The following is a 20,680-nucleotide window of genomic DNA, read 5'->3' as shown; positions in this document are numbered from 1 at the left end:
GTGAGAGTGTGGTATGAGAGGTGAGATTGCTTGTTGTGAGGCATAGTTGCTTGGAGTTTATGTGCATGTATTACGTGCATTAAGATATGTGTTTTTCTATGTATTTTAAATGCAAATAATATTCATTGTACATGTCAACTGTACAAAAATTCGAATCCATTGTTTTTCATGATTCTGTACACACTTTCCTAATAGATATTTTATAATTTAATAAGAGAAAAAGATTAATTAAACAATATATTTTTGCATATTCAAACATGGTAAGACGTATTTCTCTGGGACAGCCCGTTTGAGCCTTGCATTGGCCCTAAAATAAAGAGATTTATGTCTGACAGGAGTATTATCTATGTTAAAATCCAACAGTGACCACATACACAGAATTATGAGGAGCAGTGGTTTAAACTCTTAAAGGAATATGGAATAAGAGAGAAACAGAGACACTCGACTGCACCACTCTGGCTCATCACTTTTAGTGGTCACTGATATCTACAATATGTAATGGGTGTCTAAAGGCAAAAGATAACATTAGAATATTGCAATGAAGGTTCTGCGGTTAACTGTAACAGCGAACTAATATATATCTTAGCAACATCTCTGTGTACCAACTACCTCAACTTTTATGCGGAATGTATAACTGATGAAACTAAACACAAGAAATGTGTTCCTTAAATGTATTTCCACCCACACTTCTCCCTTTTAATAGAATGACTCACTCGAGCTAGGTGAAGATTATAGTTTCGATTTGACTTTTGTGAAACTGCAAATTAATTAACAACAATAATATTCTATTTCTTATTTTAGCAATTCATGTAATCCCACTAGAGCGCTTATACCTTATGCTTTTACAGGCATATATATTAGCACCATCATGTCACGATTGCCTAGCAAAGAGACTGTCGGCCACGTGGGAAATGTGCCAAGATATTTGAGATGCCTGCCACATTTCCAGACTATTTTAGAGTTCTTTGCCTACTGGGAAATACTTGTTGTCAGAATGTTGTTGTAGAGTGCATTCTCAATGCACGTACGTATAGCCTCATGCCAGATACCACCTTTCCAATCCTGAGAAAGACTCAGCGTGTTTGTTTGGAGTACAACTCCCCCAAACAAATAGTAAACAATAGCTCCAGCCAATACATCTGAACAATAGAATGTTAATGTTAATGTTAATGTTAATGTTAATGTTAAGGGGGTGTTTCTATAGTGCACGGCTACTCCGAGGAGTGCCCCGGCGCTGTAAGAGCCTCAGCAAGTCCAGAGAGGAAAAAAGACGGACGAGTGACAGAAGCATAGATCCGCAGGCGCTGTTATTGCAGGAAGAGGAATGTCTTCAGGTAATAAGAAAACATTGTATATGTGCGACTTAGGCTTAACGGCAATACACGTTTACTATTGTTAAATTTGCCGCAATAAAAGTTAAGCAGAGCAGTTGAGGAGGAAGTGCAGCAGAATGCATAGGAAGGTGGGCCTTATGCCCACTCATTTTGCATTCAATAACGTTAAAACAAAAAAAGGCTTTAACTCCCACCTCACGGGCCTAGATCGGGTTGGTGACATAACAAATACACCCAAGCCTTCACATGCCAGGTTCTGAAAAAAAAACAATCCTTGACTCTACACAGCAAGCTGGGAAGCCTCTTTGGATTCAACTCATTAGTGTAAAAACACATCTTCTTTTCCCAAGGGTGTTTTGTTTTTATAATCACACTTCTCTGGCTTTTCCTATAAGAGAGAAGCATGTTTGACTTCTGTCAGAAATGGGGTTATTTATTTGGGAGGGGCTACTAATTTAATAAACCTCTTCAGGTGAGATCAAAGGTGAGATCACAACCTGGTTCTGAGAGAATCTCTGCTCAATTGCTGGTAGTTATGGCACAAGCAGTAGACAATGCCTCTGAGAATTCTATACTGAGTTTAAATAGTGCCAAGATTTTTAAAGTAAAGCAAATGTGAGGGACTGCTCCTTTTTGTTTGGTCACCACATTTATTGCTGAATTTTATTGCTGGTTTTTAGACTCTGCACACTGGGGCACTGTGGTCTAGTACTCAGTGTCTGTGCTCCGGCCCCTAAAGCATAGTTAAATTGGCTTAGCTCTAATCAACTTGTTTAACTGAACTGTAAGTCCATAGTATATGGTATAGACCATATACCCAAGGCCTGGAGGTTAAATGCCACTTGTGGACTGCAGCACCTATTGTGCCATCCAAACACTGGGGCTGGAAAACAGGCCATCAAGTATACCACGTGCGGCTGATCAGCCGCAGATTCAACCCGGCTGCACAGACCTGTCAAAGTAAACCTGATTTTAAATATTGATTACGTTGTCTCTAAGCACACCTTGCTGCACAATATTTTAGAGTGGAACATGTGTGGCATTAGAAATTGCATGTTCCCCCAGTTACTAGGCCGAAGACGACATTGTCACTATTCAGACTACAACTGGCACATAGGAAAAATGTAAGTATTGATTACAGACTTTAATCTATATTTCTTTTACCGTTACCAGCTACAGGCTCCATTCAAAGACCTTTTTATGGTGAATACAAATTCAATATAATGATGAGGTCGGATTTCTATTAAATATATAGGAAATGTACCTTCTAAAGAAGTCCCTTTAGGGGCGTGGCCAAGATGGCGGCGAGGTAGGACGCGATCTCTGGAGCTTCTGCTCACCGACCGCCGCAAATAGCATCAAACAGCTCCTAAGAGAGTCAGGACAGCAGATTCCGGTCCCAGACCACCCCCTCTAGACAACCATGACTTTGGTGACAGTGGGGGTGGCTGCGGTCGCCGGGCATTGGCAGCTGAGCCGGTCGGTGTGGCGAGCAGTGAAGGAGGGGCAGCGTGCATCGGAAGCCGTCGAGGCCACCATCCAGCGCAAGGGCTTCCTCCCGGCTGACCCGGAGGACATGCGGGTCGGCCCAGACAAGCCTGGTGTCCTGCGCCGCCTACGTCGAGTGCCGAGGGGTTGGAGCCCTGGACGGTAGTGGAACCCGCCAGCGACGCCGGGCCAAGGTGTCGCCGGAAGACCTGGGACCAGGCACCTGCCCACAGCGACTAGTAGAGATCGAGGTGAGGCCTTCCCTCCCCCACTTTGGCGATTGCGGCCTGCCTTGACAACGACACAACACCGGGGATGACAGCCACGGCAGGGCCCCCTGCTCGTAGCGGAGGAGGAACGCCGCGAGGCAAGCCGGGGACTGAAGGTGCTGGTGCTCCCGCGAGACTGTCCCCGGCGATCTTATAAACTGCAGCATGGCCTGGCCGGGAGCGGGAGGCAAGCGGCTCAGTGACCGGAGGACGAAGAGACACTTGGCGCCAATGGGTGAGAGCTGTCCTGCATAACCGCTGCCACCTCCCCCATAGCGCAGGGCCCAGCGGGAGCCCCATCCTTGATTTTAGAGCAAGCTGACATCAGAGGTGGCTCGGGAGTGGAAGTCGCGCCTGCGGGACCGAGTGGTGGCGACTGGGAGCCAGCTACAGAAGGGGCATAGCTGAGACGGGCCTGGCCTCTGGAATGCTCCGTAGCGCCTGGGAAAGACGTCGGCAGACCCGGGCACCTATGCTGTGAGCACTTGCCTCCGTGGAGAGGATTGTGACACCTTGGCACTACTGGTCCGAATTGCCAGGGCCATGGCTAGGGCAACAAGGCACACTCAGCATTGGTGAGGCAGAGACTCCGATTTACCCCCCGAGCCACCACAGCTCCCTCCACTGTGGGAGCCAGTGCACGCCACCACAACTTCCACCGCACATCATGAACATTGAACAGACCGGGGCCCTGCGGCGCAAGGGCTGGAGTGTCCAACGACAGGGAGGAGTGGCCCATTGGGCCTGCTAGACCTGGACTTAGCCTGGAGCAGCAGCCGGAGGCTGTTTGTGGAATTGCAGAGAAGGGAGGGCGAACGTTGGTGTTCTAGTGAAGGCTGCGGAGAGACTGGGATCCCTGGGATGCTCCAACTGGGCTGGTGACCCCCATTGCCGATGTGTTGAGATCTGGGCATAGCAAGCCAAGGTAGGACTTTTTGCTCGGATCGGCGCGTTGTCCGTTGGCCTCAGCGATCAGGGGCGGCCCTGCCACTGATTGCCTTAGCCGGGGTATGGTCGGCAACACCCCATTCGAACTCACCCAGGGCGTAGGGGCGCTTTGGAGATGCAAAGCAGTGCAGCATCCCTTATAGTGCGGCTCGACCGACGCTTGCAGATTGCTTTTAGACAGTGGGGTGCACAACAGTAGTGCCCCTATGTTGGCTTCCTACCGAGGGATTCACAACTATGTCCTCGGTCAGAACGAGGAAACAGAAGTCCCTAAAGGATATCTTTGGAAGATCGCAGTCGAATCCTGATTTACTGACCTCTCCCTCTCCGATGGCAGAGGCTGGTCTCAGCCTGACGCTGGAGGCGAACTCATTACAAAAGCGTTCTTGGAATCATCTTCAATACACTCAGGGCAGATATACAAACTGTGAAAATGGACCTCACTGCCGAGATGCGAGAAATCTGCAGAGATATGGACAGCGGGGGCGTGGAGGGGAAGAGCGACACAGTGATGACAGAAGTGGGCATGCTCCAGCAGGAGGTCCTCTGCTTGCAAGATAAACACCTGGACGTCCAAACTCCTTTGGAAGACCTTGAAAATAGGTCGCATCGCCACAACATCGCGATCCGGGGGTAAAGGCTTCGGATGACACAAATGATCTATTTTCTTTCTCTGAGGGCCTTTTTTGCCACATCTTGGCTGATCCAGCCGACACTGCCATCTTCCTGGACAGGGCGCACAGGGTTGGTCCTCCCCAGGCGCCCAACGCCCCACCTGCCGATATCCTTGTTTGCTTGCAAGACTTTAAAACCAAAGAAGCTATCCTCTCAAAGGCACGGTCTCTTCACCCTATCTCTTACCAAGGGCACTCACCGGTACTATACCAAGACCTGGCCCTGATCACCCTACAGTGCCGGCGTCAGTTCTGCCCAGTAACGGAGTACCTTAGGCATCAAAACATCACTTACTCCTGGGGACACCCGTTTCGACATATTTTTCGCTTTAATGGTCAACTTCACCAGATGGGTTCCCTCATCAACACGTGCCAACTGTTGGGTTTAGCGGTGCCCAGCGAGAAGGATCATCAGCGGAGCGCTGACTCGGAGCCCGAAACGTCTCCCTCGGGGTGGCAACGCTCTAAACGGCGATTCCGAAAACCGGACATGCAGGCAATAGCGAAGGGCCAGCAGGACGCACTTGCCATGGCCACGGACGCACTGGTGGAACTGGCGGAACCCAGCCCTACTGCTGAATGAGAGCTAGACATTTATTCGCCCCTGATGGAGACTCTCTGAGTATGGGTGGGACCCGGATCTCCCCACTTGGTCACACTACGAGTCCCACTTCAATGACTTCTCGGTGTCCCCGGGAGGATGGACACTTTGTCCAGAACTTGCTTTTTCTACATAGACTGGGTCTTTTGTTTCTTGTTGGGACTTATGTTCTATCACCAGTTTTTTTGGGACTTTTTCAGTTGGGGTTCCCTTGTCCACCTTCCCTACCTGCCCTTCCGGATATATCTCTCCTTCTGGCCAATTGGTTAGACTCCCTGCACCCAGATGCACAATGCGTCAAGCCGCTCTCACAGCCACATTCCATTATTAAACCTCGCTGATGTCACATGACTCTGTCAAAGTCCTCACCCTTAATGTGCGGGGCTTAAATAATCTGAATAAGCGCAGAGCAGTTCTAAATTATGCGGTACACTCCAAAGCAGATATCTGCCTCCTCAAAGAAACTCACCTTCTCTCCAAAGACCACCACAGGCTGAAGTCCAAGTTCTTCCCCACACACTGTTCTCCTCTTGCACCTCAAAGTCGGCAGGGGTGGCCATCCTGCTCTCAAGTTCATTCCCTGGTAGGGTTCTCCAGAAGGAGGCTAAAATTAGAGGCCGCCTGCTAACATACCAGTTCACGCTGGGGGTATGACATTTGTAGTTGGGTCAGTCTACCCGCCCAATGAAGGACAGGTCAAATTTCTCCTCACTGCCCTCCGCGAGGCGGCTGCAGCCTCGGACTGCCATTTGTTGCTGGGGGGACTTTAACATTGTCTTTGATAATGACCTAGATCACTCCTGCCAGAGAACGACACAGGTGGGAGTACTCTCACGCAGAGGGCAGGCACACCTCCGGTATCTAGGGCTCTCAGACCTATGGTGACACTTTCACCCACATACCCGGAGCTACACCTTCTACTCAGGGGCACACAAGACATACACCCATCTTGACTACTTCCTTAGTACCACTGAAATTCTGACTGCGTCACTCTCAAACCACTCCCCGGTCCTGGCTACCTTCCAGCTACCACGCTCCTCCCGACCACCTTAGGCACTGGCGACTAAGGGACACTCTACTGCATCACCCCACAGTGGTCAAACAAATCCAGACAGCTATCACTAATTTTATCACCCTCAATGCTAACATGGACACCTCCCCAGCGACTCAATGGACGGCACTAAAAGTGGTCCTCAGAGGGGAATTTATAGCCATATCCTCTGCTCAGAATAAAGAGAGGAGTCGCAAGAGAGCGGAACTCACTCTGACAGTCTCGGAGTTAGAGCAACTGCACCAACGGACTGGGGCCTTGCGCGCTTGGTTTCAGCTCTGTGTAGAATGGAAGCAGCTCATAGCTCTAGATCAGGACAAGGTTGAATATGCGGCTCTCAGACTCCGACACTCCTACTATACAGCAGGAGATCGATGTGGTCGAGTCCAAGCCATCCATACGCTTGAAGGCGACTCTATTCCTGATGACGTGGCGATTGCTGAAGCGTTCCGTAATTTTTACGCGGACCTTTATACGGAGATTCTCTAGATGCTCAACAAAGCGCTGAGTATATAGCGCAGGCCCACATGCCCACCCTGTCTCAATCCCAAGCTGACCACCTGGACAGAGAAATATAGAAGGAGGAGGTAGCCTCAGTGATTTTCCGCATCAAATTGGGCAAATCTCCAGGCCCTGATGGCAATACGGCCGCCTTCTATATGTCATTTTGTGGCCAGTTGGCCCCCATGCTGACGAGCCTCTTCAACACCTTCGAACGCACAGGTGTTATACAGGGAGAGATGTTGGAAGCCGCGGTAGTGGTTATCCCAAAGCCAGGGAAAAATAAAATGGAGTGCAGTGCGTATAGGCCCATTTCTCTGCTCAATATAGATATTAAATTATACACCAGTATCCTAGCATGCCGCCTGGCACCATATATGGCCCAATTGGTTGAGGCTGACCAAGCCGGCTTTATACCACAGAGGCAAATGAGTGACAACACTAAATGCATCCTACATCTGATAGAAAAAGCTTCCTGCGCCCAAGGTGAATATATGCTCCTGGCCATCGATGCAGAGAAGGCCTTTGATAGGGTGCACTGGCCCTATCTCGAGATAATACTGATGGCTGCTGGGTTCGGCGAGAAGATTCGTACTCGAGTTTTAAATTGCTACCGCTTCCCCATGGCCACAGTCCGGGTTAACGGTCACATATCCTCTCGGTTTCCCATTGTCAGGGTCACAAGGCGAGGGTGCCCATTATCACCCCTCCTTTTTGCGCGCTATGTGGAGCCTCTGGCGTTGCGAGTATGTAGGCATTCACTGATAACCAGGATCAAATTTGGGGGGGACTCCACACCTTTAGTTTATATGCAGACAACACCCTTCTCTCCCTTTCAGAACCAGTCACAGCCCTGCGCGCCCTATTCATCGAACTAGATAGCTTCGCGCGCGGATCAGGGTTTAAAATCAACATGGACAAATCCATGGCCCTAGACCTCTCTCTATCCCTGCACATCCATACCTTTCTCCAGGAGGAATACTCGGTGCAATGGGCAACAGCGGCGATCCCTTATTTAGGTATCCACTTGGCCCCCACTATCCAAGCAACAGCTGACGATAACTGCTCTAAACTCCACACACACATACGGGCAGAATTGAACAGGTGGAAACATAGCACGATATCTTGGTGGGGCAGGATTGCAGCTACTAAAATTACAGCTTGCAGCTACTAAAATTACTATCCTTCCCCAGATCCTATATCTCTTCCAGACTCTTCCGCTCCGACCTCCGCCCAGCTGGATCCAACAGACCCAAGCAGATCTATCACGTTTCATATGGCGTGGCCGTAAACCCCGCTTCCAACATCAGGTCACGGTTCTCCCACCATAGGAGGGGGGAGTAGGGGTACCGGACCTTCAATTATACTATCATGCTGTCCCGCTTTGCTATTTTGTGAAATGGTAAAGATTGGAATCAGAGAGGCATTGGTTGTTCCAGGACCAGGCGGTGGCAGGTAGACCGCTGCAGGGTGTCCCCTTCCTCCACAAACCTCATCACCCTCATAACCTCTATGCTTCACTGATCACAGGCACTATCATGGACTCGTGGAACAGCACCAATGTGTCCTCACAGATGACCACCTTTCCTTCACCCCTCACACCATTGTTTGATAATCCAAATTTCCAGCCTGGCACGGACCCATGAGCATTTCAGGCATGGCGCTCTTCTACCTGTAGGTCTCTTGGTCACCTTTTTGACTTGGACTGCATCATTCCTTTCCAGCAGCTCAAAGAACACTATAATATCCCAGAAACTGAACGCTTGCCATATCTCCAGATCCGTCACTGGGCACTACCCCCACAAGTCAAACCACAGGCACAGCGTCTACTAACTCCTTATGAGAAACGGCTAGTTATGTGCACCTACGATACAAAGATCATCTCAGATCTTTACAGAATGCTTTTAGCCAACACTACTCACACACATAATGCGGGTCGGGCCCGATGGGAAGGACGAACACTGAGCCACAAGGAATGGGAGGGCATATATCACAGGGCAAGGCACTCAGCCTACCATTAGGGCCTCACAAGAAACCTTAACCTACTGGCACTACACGCCAGAACGCCTACATCGCTTTGATTCCCGAAGGAGAGACCTGTGTTGGAGAGAATGCGGGGAGGTGGGTACGCTAGAACATGTTCTGTGGAGCTGCACCTACATACAACCATACTGGTCCCAAGTAATTGACAAAATTGATTTACATTTCGTGACTCAGCTCCCACGATTCCCCTCCTATCTTCTCCTAGGTCTTCCTAACCCATTGACATATCCACTCAAATCAAGAGGGGTTGGCAGATTGCGATTGCTTTGGGGTCGGCAGTACAGAATGTCCTGATACACTGGTGCTCCACCCAGCTCCCTACGCATACTGGCTGGCTTCAGAGACTATGGCTGGTATTGGGTATTGAGAAACTCACTCTTACGTTGGCTGGCAGAGGATCGGATTTTCCCGAGCTAAGGCCCTTTCTGACATTGCTGGTATCCAAATATCGGGAGTTAACATGTCCTCGGTACCTGCTCCTGCTTTGCCTCCCTGACACACAGATTCCAAGCTGCACCTCCAAGAAAGCTCATAGCAAGAGCCGCTGACTACCAGACCGCTATCTCTCTGTCACACTCCTTTCCATTTCCCCCCCTTTCTGTTTTCTTTAGTTCAAGGTGGACAAGGGGTGAGTGGGGAGGGTGTGGGCGGGGAGGAGGGGGGTTTCTAATCTTTCATTAATCCCCTTCCCTGTTTGTTCCGGGGTCCTGCCCAATGCTTATTACCAATGGTAACGATGCAACAGGACATTAAAGTCTTATTGCACAATCACTGAGGGGCCATGGGCCTTTGTTTCTTCTTTGTGTTGAAATCAATAAAAAAGATTTAAACCATAAAAAGTCCCTTTACCCAGCCTGACACTACTGAAGGATAATTTGCATTTACTTTCCAGCCACTGCCTATACTGTCCTTGGCTTGAAAAGGGTGTGAATGAGGAATAAAACCGCACCCAGAGCACAGACAAAGCCCTGGGAGAGGAGAGGCGTTTTCTACCTTCCAAAGAAGACCAGTTGGAGTAGGACCAGGAACTTAATTAACTCCAAATGGGCCTGCCCTGTCAACAGTAAATGTTAGGTGACACATGGAAAGGCCCCAGCCTTTTCCCCACTAGTCAGGCTAGCACAAAAACTAGGGAGTGGAATGCAAACCAGAGAACCAGTTTTTAGTGACCACAGAGGAGGGGGCTGCTAATTACTTTGGAAACTTTTCTGGTTGGGCACACAAGGTTTTCACAAAAGGAGAAGGTTTCTCCCTTTTGGGTTTTAGGAATAAGGTGCACTGCAAGATTGTTTGCATCAGGGCAAACAGCAACTGCTGCAAAAGTGAGTAGAGATGCCTCTTAAAACATTTACCCTATTGGTCAGGGAGTGCTCAGGAGTCACTCTCACCTACTAGCTGGCGCCAGGCGTAATTATGTCACTCCGAAGCACCATCTTCAAAACACTCTCTAAACCTAAGGAAGAATAGAAGAAGGACTGCCCCTGCTGTTTAAGACCAGTGAGAAGACCCAAAAGGCTGGACCTGCTCCCACTTACACCCAGTACAAAAGGGGGTGGTGATGGACGGAGCATCTGAATCAATCAAACACTCACACCCAGTCAAAAGATCTGGGTTTAATCCATCACCGTTCTTTAGCCCACTCTGCCTCCCCAGTTCAGACATGGATATATGCAAATCAGTCTGACCCTGTGCCTCATGGGAACAGATAATCCCGAACTGCCAAGCCATGTGTTCCCTGGACCAGAAACAAGCTTCCGAGGACCGGTTTCTGGCATTCCAGCCGTCTTCAGCCCGGCTTGCTTGAATCCAGTGGCAAAGTGAGCAAGGGACTCACGTCTGAGCATACCCTGCCACACTATGGCGGCCAAAAGCGGCACAAAAGGGGGTGGTGATGGACGGAGCATCTGAATCAATCAAACACTCACACCCAGTCAAAAGATCTGGGTTTAATCCATCACCGTTCTTTAGCCCACTCTGCCACCCCAGTTCAGACATGGCTATATGCAAATCAGTCTGACCCTGTGCCTCATGGGAACAGTCCAGCCTGAACTGCCAAGCCAGGACAACAAAGTGGACTCCAAGAGTGTGGGAAATTGGGTTACTGTTTAAGGGGAGTGAAACCCTATTCAAGCAGCAGCCATAATTGTTGTCAGGGTGAAATACAAGAAAGTTCAAATTAATGTGTGCTGAAACCTCTGGTTGCTTAGCACAAAGCAGTCAGGCTCATATTAGAGGCAAATTGTAAAGTATTTATGCTGCTGTTCAACAGTAATAAAGTGAAAATACAATACAAAAGAATCCCATTCTAATGTAGTCTAATAGAGTAAAATTTGATCAACAAAAATCCAATCAGTAGAACCGGAGATATAGAATTTTAAGAGTTCAGCTAAGTATAGCACCTAAATGTCACTAGGGTTTATCTGGTCATGCAAGACCAGGTGAAAGTCTCAAGTTCAGGCTGAGCGTGATGCACTGTGGACTGAATACAGAGGCCAGGTTAGTCCTGTTGAAGGCGTTGCTTTCTAATGTGTGGGATGGAGAGTTCTGTTAATGGTGGAGGGGGCCGCAGGGAGCAAGGTGAGCATCTCAGCTGATCATCGCTGTAGCGTGAGAAGCAGGCCGGGCTTCTTAGACGGTCACCGATGTAGCGTAAAGATCCTCTTGGGTGCCAGAGAGGGTCATTGCTGGCTGTTGATGCTGGAGCGCAAAAAGCAGATCCCACAATGATGATTGTTGCTGTTGGTGACTGTAGTCTGAAGAGCCAGCTTCACCGGAGCTTCACTTTAGCAGTCAACACAGGCTGAAAGATATTGGCACAACAGTTTCATTTGCAGTTGTGAAAGAGACCAACACCTCAGGATTTCTCCTTTTCTAGCAGAAGGGGCTCAACGGATGCCACACAAGGGTCCAGGACCTCTGGGGCACCTCTTGGGGATCAGAAACACACTCCAGCAGAGGCCTTCTCCGCAAGCAGGACAGCAGGCACCAGGCAGGAGGGCAGCAGAGTCATAGGGCAGCAGAGTAGCAAGGCAGCAGCGTAGCAGTCCTTCTTGCAGTACAACAGCACAGCAGTCCTTCATCTGAAGTATCCACAGGTTCAGAGGTGTAATGAGGAGATGGTCCTGACGGTCCAATATTTATGCTAGGTCTCAACTTTGAAGTTGGAGAAGGTACTGAAGGTTTCCACCCCACGAGGTATTTGGATTTTCCTAGCTCCCTGTCCTGGCATCAGCTTGTATGGGGGCACAAAAGAGTAGTGTCAAACACTTCATGGTTGTGCTGAGACAAAGCCTTTGTGATGTGCAAGTGTAGTAGATGACATGTCCGCCCCCCATCAAGTCAGAGATGGCCTGTCCTGCTAGCATCATTTTCTCCTTTGTCTCACTTTCTGAGAGCAATACACAAATGGTTTGAACAAGAAAATGGCAAATTGCACAATGCTGTGCTTCGGGATGGTACACAGCACCTGTTTTGCACGCATTAAAGGACGACAGAAAAATAGATAAACAAATATTTCGAAGAATGGCATAAGGGAAGGAGTGCATTCTCTACATATCTTTAAATTTCTACAAGTGGTATTTTCTGAATTTTGACTTAAAATCTGACTTTATCGTTAATTAGGGTTCAACATTACAATTCTTTAGACACAAACTTCAAATTACTGTCTGCTGCTAATTAAAATTTATCAGTTATTAAATATAATAGGATAACCCAATATTATCCTTTGGAAGAGGTAGGCATTGCAATAGTGAAACATGAATTCAAGAGTTTTCCCTACCAGGACATGTAAAACGTGCATGTCCAAATGTTTAAATACAACACACTCTCCCTGTTGGCTATTCAAGGCCTACCCTTGGGGAGACATATGTATTGAAAAGGAAGGTTTAGGCCTGGCAAAAGGATTGTTTTGCCTGGCCAAAACTGCAGTTTAAAACTGCTCACACAGGCTGCAATAGCAGGCATGAGACATGTTTAAATGGGCTATTTAGGTGGTGGCACTATAAGTGCTGCTGACCCACTAATAGCATTTACTTTATTGACTCCGGCTACATTTAGGGGCCGATTATGATTGCGGTTTTTCCGCATCCTCGGGCCGGTGGAAGCCACCAAGGAACCACCGCCACATTAGGATGGCTGGTGGGTCCTGGTTTCCGTCTGCAGCTTTTCCGCCGCGGTCGGCTTACAACCGCGGCGGAAAAGCTCTGATATGGTGACGGTGTCTCTCAGACACCGTCCGCCATATCAGGATGGGCTTTAAAAAGTTCTTTTCCGCGGCGGGTTTTCCGCCGTGGAAAAGCATACGGATCTTCACTGCGGGGGCCCGTTGCGGGCCCCCTAGGTGAAGGGGGGTGGGGGGTGCACATGGGGGGTACCTATGGTACCCCCCTGCATTTGCATGCAGAAAGCGGCAGGCACCGCGCGGTGCCTGCCTCTTATTGCATGCAAATGCAATGCGTGCATTTTTAACATTGCCGCGGGTGCAGCTTGAAGCTGCACCCGCTGCAATGTTAAAAATAGAGGATGTGACCGCCAGGGTGGCGGTCACATCCTAATTGCACAGGAGGGAACTCCGCATGCCATGCGGAGGTTCCCTCCTGCTCTGGGGTCGCGGGCGGAAGCAAGTCCATCCGCGATCCTAATCGACCCCTAAGTACCAATTTATTAGGGCCTTACAAGTAAATTTAATTTGCCTTTTGGGTGTAAGCCATTTTCACCATGTTTAAAGGAGACATGTCAAGCACTTTAGCACTGGTTAGCAGTGGTAAACTGCTGAGAGCCCTAAATGCCAACAAAAACGGGCTCAGAAAACAGGAGTGAAGATAAATAATTCAGTTTGATGCTGCAGAGAGGGCCAAGTCCAACAAAGGATCAGTTGGCTCCCATGGTTTTTGACGCATTCACAGATTTATCAAACCTGGTAATCCAGGGAATATGCCGGAAAGATACGCCTCCCCAGGACAAGTGTAACGAGGAGAATACCTTTATTTCTCCTTGTTACTTCCTCTTTCTATGTATGCTGCATCCTGCAGCACATATGGAAAGAGGGAAACGCCTCTCTGTATTGTTTTTGTGCAGGAAGGTGCCCCTTCCGGCACAAAAACAATTCTGCCAACAACACAGGCATTCTTGCCCCATGGGGCAAGGGTGCCTGCATTGGTCGCTACACTGCTGAAATTGTGCCAGTGCAAAGGAAAAGGACAGCAATGTGCCATTTTGGAAAAATACATCACATTCCGGGCCTTTTCCTGTGACACAGGCTGGCGCGGCCCATGAGGGTTAGACCGGTGGGGTGGGGGCTTGGGCGAGGTGAGCGGGGAGTCGACATACAACAACAAGGGAAACTTTAACCCCTTTCGGTGCTCATGACGGAATGGTTCTGTCGTGAGCACCAGTGCTCCAGTGCTCATGACGGAACCATGGAAAAAGCAGATGATTTCCATTTTAGTGGGGGGGGGGGGGGCGGCTCAGGATGTGGGGAAGAGCTTCCCCAACCTCCTGAGACCCTTCCATGGTTTTCAGTGTAAGGACAATCACGCGACTGGCATGCAGTTGTCATTATATTGAAAACTGAACTGAAACTTAGTTTCAGTTTTAGTGCTCAAGGGGCTCTCTCAGCCCCCCAAGCACCGTAAAACTTGGAAGAGAATCTCCCCTTTCCAATAGTACCCTAGCTGATCCCTGCTTGGGGATCACCCTAGCAGAGATCAACTCACTAGCACCAGGGAGGGGGGAGAGGCCCCTTGGGCAAGTGCCTTTGCACTGCCTTTCTCCCCCCCTGGGAGGGAGATGGGGGCAGTAGCCACCAATCTGCCCCCGGGGCAAACACCCCACTAGCGCCAGGGATTTCAAAATCATTTTGGAGAAGGTGGTGGACACTAGAGGGGTTCCATAGTCTATATATACTCTATAGACAAACTTAATGAATTTTTATTTTTGAAATAAATCGAAATGTTACATATAGCACACTGTTACCAAATATAAAAATGTATATATATTTAACATTAACCTATTAAATATTTCTTTATTATTTAATAAATTAAAATACAATGTAGTACACATTTAATTTATTAATATAACCAAATGTAAATACCAAAAAAGAAATTATATCTATACATTAGGAAATTATTATTACCATATTTTTTTTTACATTATATGAATTTGCCTATGTCTTTGGTCCGTTTAGTCGTCATAACCTTTTTAGGTGGATCTGGTTTCTGAGTGTAAATGTTGGTTTTGCCAAATCCCTGGCCAAATTTGATCAGTGCACCATCGACTATGAACGTAACGGAGGCATTCTTCTGCAGGTGCTGGTAGAAGAGCAGCAACTGACACTTGCCACACTTCTTCCTGTACTGTCGCTCGATGCCTTCGGGCCTTCTCAGATACATGGTCTCCTCCTCTTCTGTGTTGCAAAATTTGTGAGCGTGTTTGGCAGCGTCGATCACACGTGCTTGGTCCCGAGGCCTCATGGGGAGTTTCTCCAACTGGCAATCCAGAACCAGCACCATCTGCCTGCACAGACAGTAATAGACGTGCAGCGGCTTCTCGTCATCGTCGTGCTCCTCCCGGTCCCGGGTGTCCGAGCACACCACTGAACGCGACACCACCTTCAACATCTTCCTGGAGTCCCGGTAACTTGGTCCATCTCAGTGACGTCAGAGCGCCGCTGGAACCGCTCTATCTACACATAAACATCCGGTACCGCCTTTACGTTATATATATTATTGGCCTCTGGGACAGGGCCTTTCTTTTTTGTGTAAATAAAAGGAGGGGGCCGCACAGCCACCCTCCTGGGACGAATTTGGCCCACGGGACCCCATCCCTCAGGGCCCGGCCTCTAGTCTGGGTGCCCTGGTCGAACCCAGGACACCCAGACACTTTGTTGGAGACTTAGGAGGAACCTGAAGGCCCCTGCAGTTCCATGCTGGCTCCCTGCATCCTGCGGGAGCCTTATTTGCTTTAGGACAGAGACCGCTGCTCTCTCTGTCCAAAAGCAGTTCTGCTCTGCTTTCAGCTAGCGAGAGCATTTTTAATGTGCTGTGGTGGTTCCCGGGGCATAATAACCCCCAGGAGACGGTGCTCATGCATCCCTGCTTCTTTATTTGCACAATACTCCGGGACCTGTCCCACCCGACGGCCAATTAATAATGAAGCACAGGATGCTTTGTTTTTTTTAAATTTTCTGTTGGATCCGGGGGGTCAGGTTATTCTACTCTGACGCCTTTTCTTTATTTTACTTTTTTTGTGGGACTTGGCTCCCAAGATGGCTAACAACAATTCCTGGTTGAGTGTTGGCAGCCACTCAAATTTCAGTAGGATTGCAGATATATTTTTTAAAGTTGGATATCTGAAAAACTATTGAACAAATGTACACCAAATCACAAAACAAGCACCCTTACTGGACCAACATCTAGCTTTCTGCCCAATTTGGTGTTTACATTTTTAAATATTAAATAATATATTCAGGAAAAACAAACAAAAAAAAATATATTTCCAATTACTTCTTTTGTAACAAATACTATTTTTATTAGTTATATTAATAATACAAATTGCTGTTTATTTGTAAATTATAACATAGAAATTATAAATATCAGTATACAATACCTACACTACATTAACTTTCAAACTTATTATATATGACAATTTTGCTTAGACACCTTCTCAATAACAAAACAAAGTAATCCATACATATAAAAGAAAGCCAATGCATACAAAATGTTTTAATGTTATCTATTTGTTTTTTTAAATGATGAAATTGAAAAAATGAATGTAAATATTTACATTAAATAAATAAAGAAATTCAAAATTAATTATTTCCAAATATTAATAAAATTACCTATAATGGGGCATGACCAAGATAGGAATCGAATTGAGACATGCAGTGCCTCAGCTCCTGACTTATTCATTGTTTCATCGCCCCATGGCTGACTCTACATACAGCTCCTTCCAACAACAGGTGCCAGAGTCGATGGAGCTGCCTGCGGGGGACAGAACCTGCCCCAGTGGCTCTACAGCTGTGTTGGAATTCCCCTACCTGGAGCTCCAGCCCTGATCTTCTATCTTGTGGCTGCAGCCATGACCATGCTTCCCCCTGCATCGGGCATCAGTCACATGACCATTATCGGCTACATTGGTACAGGGAAGTGGGGGACACTTACCTCCATCACCATCAGACTCTGGGGCCCACTTGACGCAGGACCGAGGGGCTCACCGACGAAGGTGATGGCCCCAGAGCAATGAGTGAATGGATTGATGGAGGGGCTCTGGCAATCTGCCCCCCTCGATTGCTTCGCTTTGGGGGCGGTGGAGACCACGATTGTTGAGCTGTTTTCCCACACCCAGAAGGACTAGCCTTGACTGCCATTTTCTAGAGGTGACGCAGGAATGACTGCTGTCCAGCGGAGGGCCCTGCGCTCACACACCACTTTACTGCCTTCACGGCAAGACTGGGCCTGCATGAGTAACTCCTCCGAAGTGATTCCACTGAGGTGAAGTGTCCTACCCCGCATGGGGTGAACTGATCAATGTGGGGAGGCCCCAACGCTGGCCTCCATTGCGTGCCGGCCCCAGTCAGCAAGCTTGGAGGGCCACCTAGGGACGGTGGAGAACAGTGGAGGTGTCTGCTCCTGAAAAGGAAACCACCAGGGAACCCCCACTGGTGTTGGAGAGGGGGCCTATATTTGCTGCCTTGCCACGGGGACCCTTTCTGCGGATGGTCCTGCTGGGGCAAGGCCCTTCCCCCTTGGTAGTGAGTGACTAGACTGGTAAGGGCAGGCCTGGGGCAGATGCTGGGTCTGCTGCATTGAGGGGCTACATTGGGGTCACAGCCCTGTCTGTGGGTCTCACTTTTCTGCCAATTGCCTGCACTCCTGGACCCCCTTTGGCCAGTGACTGCACCTGCAACCCCCCGGATGGGAGTAGCCCGTGCCCTGGGTGGTGCACCTGTGGGCCCTCCCTGCTGCCCATGCACAACCATGAATAAATATGCCCAAACCACTGACTGTGCCTGTGACCTCTCTGTCCTCCTCGTGCTTCCGTATCTGCTGAGATGGTGTGGTGGGGAGCGCCTCCTACAGACATCTTTGTGCACCATGGTCACGTGCCAGGTCTGTCAAGGAGGTCACTGTCACATAAACTCAGGGTTTTGAACATCAGCTACCGATGGGAATCTGTTCACTTAGAAACAGTGTTGCTTACACTCCTTGGCTGACACTAAAACATTAGTGCACATCCCTGTCAACTCCTCCAGCAGGGGGGCGTCGCCTGCCAGTCAGGCTGCCGGGGAGGGATGACGTCCAACCTCGTGCACGGTATGCTATGGAAATCGCTACCAAAGAACCTGCGCTCAAAGATGCTAAACAAGATATCATTGCACATCTACAGAACATGGAAAAGGAATCACCAACAGATGCCTCTCGGACTGGCTGACAGTGATATTAATCAACTGCAGCTTCCTTGACACGGGGAATACAGACTTTCCCCTGACATTTCATCAATCATCCACGGGCCTAGACCCCTGCTAACATGCCTGCCCACCTGCTCCCTCGGTGGTGCACCCTTATTTGTTAGCCTAGAGAACATTCTGGCTGTCATGCCCACCTCGATTCGTCCTTTAGGAGAATGGATCCTCCAGAAGGACCAGTGCATTTCTGTGTGCACTCCACCAGGACTTGTTGGCCTATAGTTGCCTATTTCTTTTCTTTGCTTACTTACCAATTTCACTTGGCCAGGTGCCTTTCATGGGGATAACCATTCCTCTCTGACCCATTCTGCCACTCTCATACACCAGTCGGCACGATATTGACACTGAAGCTCCCTGACTCATACACCCCAACAATGACATCTTCATGATGCTCCTAGACCACCTTCTGGTCCCTATATGGGAGGGGGACACCTTTCAGCAGTGACACTTTAGAATTTCCCCTTGTAGGCACCTCCATGCACATGTTCTATGGCACAGCAGGTACATATACTTGCTTAAGCTATGACCTATATAGAACACACTAAATTACTCTGTCTTAACATTTGAGCCTGAACCTGCCTAATACGCATAAGATGATTAGTGTTACCTCCTTCTGCAGGACCCAGATGTCATATTTCTCCAGGAGACACAATCCCTGTGGGAGGATTACCATCACATCCCAAATATCCATGTTTTAGACAGGCATTTGTTTGCTTTTATTTAGCGTGTGGTCTCAACCACACACTTCAAGAGGGGTTATAGGGCTCTTCCCCTTACCTGTCTGCACTTTCGTTTTCAAACATCAGCACATACTTTTTTGCGCTTTAATAAGGGCAGTGCGCCCAGTATTTCCCTCACTCTAAAAACCCTGTTCTCAATAAGATTCTATACTTGTTTTAGAGCGCACGTCCCTTCTAAGGGCCTGATTGCAAGTTTGGTGGTGCGGGAGTGGACCGCCACGCTAGTGACCCGCTCCAACAGTGCCAAACCTGTGTGCCAACAACCCGCTAGAATACAAGTCTCACTGTGTTTGGCAGACTTCTTTTGGCGGTTCCACCGCAGTGCCTCTGAAAAAGGACACTGCACTGCGAACCTCAAAAACAGTTCCTGCATAGCATGGAGTAAAAAGTCCTTGCCGTGCAGAAACTAGGATGCATGCACACACAGGGGCATATGCTGTTCCCCCCTGAATGTATCCACATGCATATGGCTTCGTTTCAGGACAGTCAGCCTTTTCTCAAGGAGGAAAGACCTCCATGACAACACTGGCGGTCCTGAAACTCATAATATTTATGGTTCCCTGGCTGTTGCGACCGTGTAATGGCAGTCTGATTGCCAAAGTTGTAATTGGGTGGAAGGACCCACAGTGTGGTGGTGACTGGACCACCACTGCCATGCCCCCGCAAGTCTGGACTTCCTCTGACCATCAGACTCATAATTAGGCCTTAAGACGTCTTGTGCAAGGCAGGTTATTGCTCTACCATCCTGAAAACAGTTCAAAACAAGGCCGGCAGCTATGTGAAACTGACCATCCAAGGTGTTTATGCCCAATAACCTTTCTTACCTTATATACCCCCAACCAGGCCAATATTCCTACCTCAGGGACCTTCTGTGGGGACACCGGATGAATGAAAGGGGTGACCTCATGATGGGTTACCACCTAAGCCTGGTTTGGGACCCTCTGCTCAATTGTAATGATGCATCCTTCTAGGGCACAGGTGCGATGTCTGCTGCACTTAAGCATGATTTAACTGATGTGGGGTTGGTGGACCCAAGGCGATACACACACACTGTTAGAACCGATTTGTCTTTTATCTCGATGTCCATGCCTCCTACTTCTGCATTGTCTATCTATTTCTCACCCGCTCTCTGCTTCATGACCTAAAGACAGTGGCTATCTCGAACATCTCCATCTCGGAAAATGCCCATGGGGAACTAGTGTCGCCCTGGGTGATGGCTCGAGCCAGACTCCACCACGCTGGATCGTTCGCCTTTGGTTACTGAGAAACTCAGTTGATGTTGCCACGATCCCATAAGGGATCACAGACTAATTTGACCGTAATGATATCCCGGAATGTATTGTACCACACACTTGGGGACGACTTCAAGACCACCATTATGGGAATTATCTAGTCCATTGTTATCATTCTTACAAGTAAGTCCCCTTTGGGGGAGAGAGGCCTGGCAGCTGAGATCAAAGCTCTCAAGCACTTTGATCAGTTCGGTCCTTCTAGGCGTTATAAGCGACAGCTAGCAACTAGATGGGATCAGTTGAGGGCACATGGTAACAACAAGGCAGAATTATCAC

The 20,680-nt window shown here is 48.6% G+C and overlaps 1 pseudogene; it reads right to left on the bottom strand.

Annotated features, from left to right (window-relative positions):
- Positions 1 to 15,058: 15,058 nt before the first annotated feature.
- Positions 15,059 to 15,608, bottom strand: LOC147709140 (STING ER exit protein pseudogene; annotated as a pseudogene).
- Between the last annotated feature and the right edge of the window lie 5,072 nt (positions 15,609 to 20,680).

This window comes from Lissotriton vulgaris, chromosome 6, assembly GCF_964263255.1.
Source record: "Lissotriton vulgaris chromosome 6, aLisVul1.2, whole genome shotgun sequence".
Lineage (NCBI taxonomy): Eukaryota > Metazoa > Chordata > Amphibia > Caudata > Salamandridae > Lissotriton > Lissotriton vulgaris.
The sequence above is the reverse complement of the archived record's forward strand: the minus strand, read 5'-3'. Positions and strand labels throughout refer to the sequence as shown.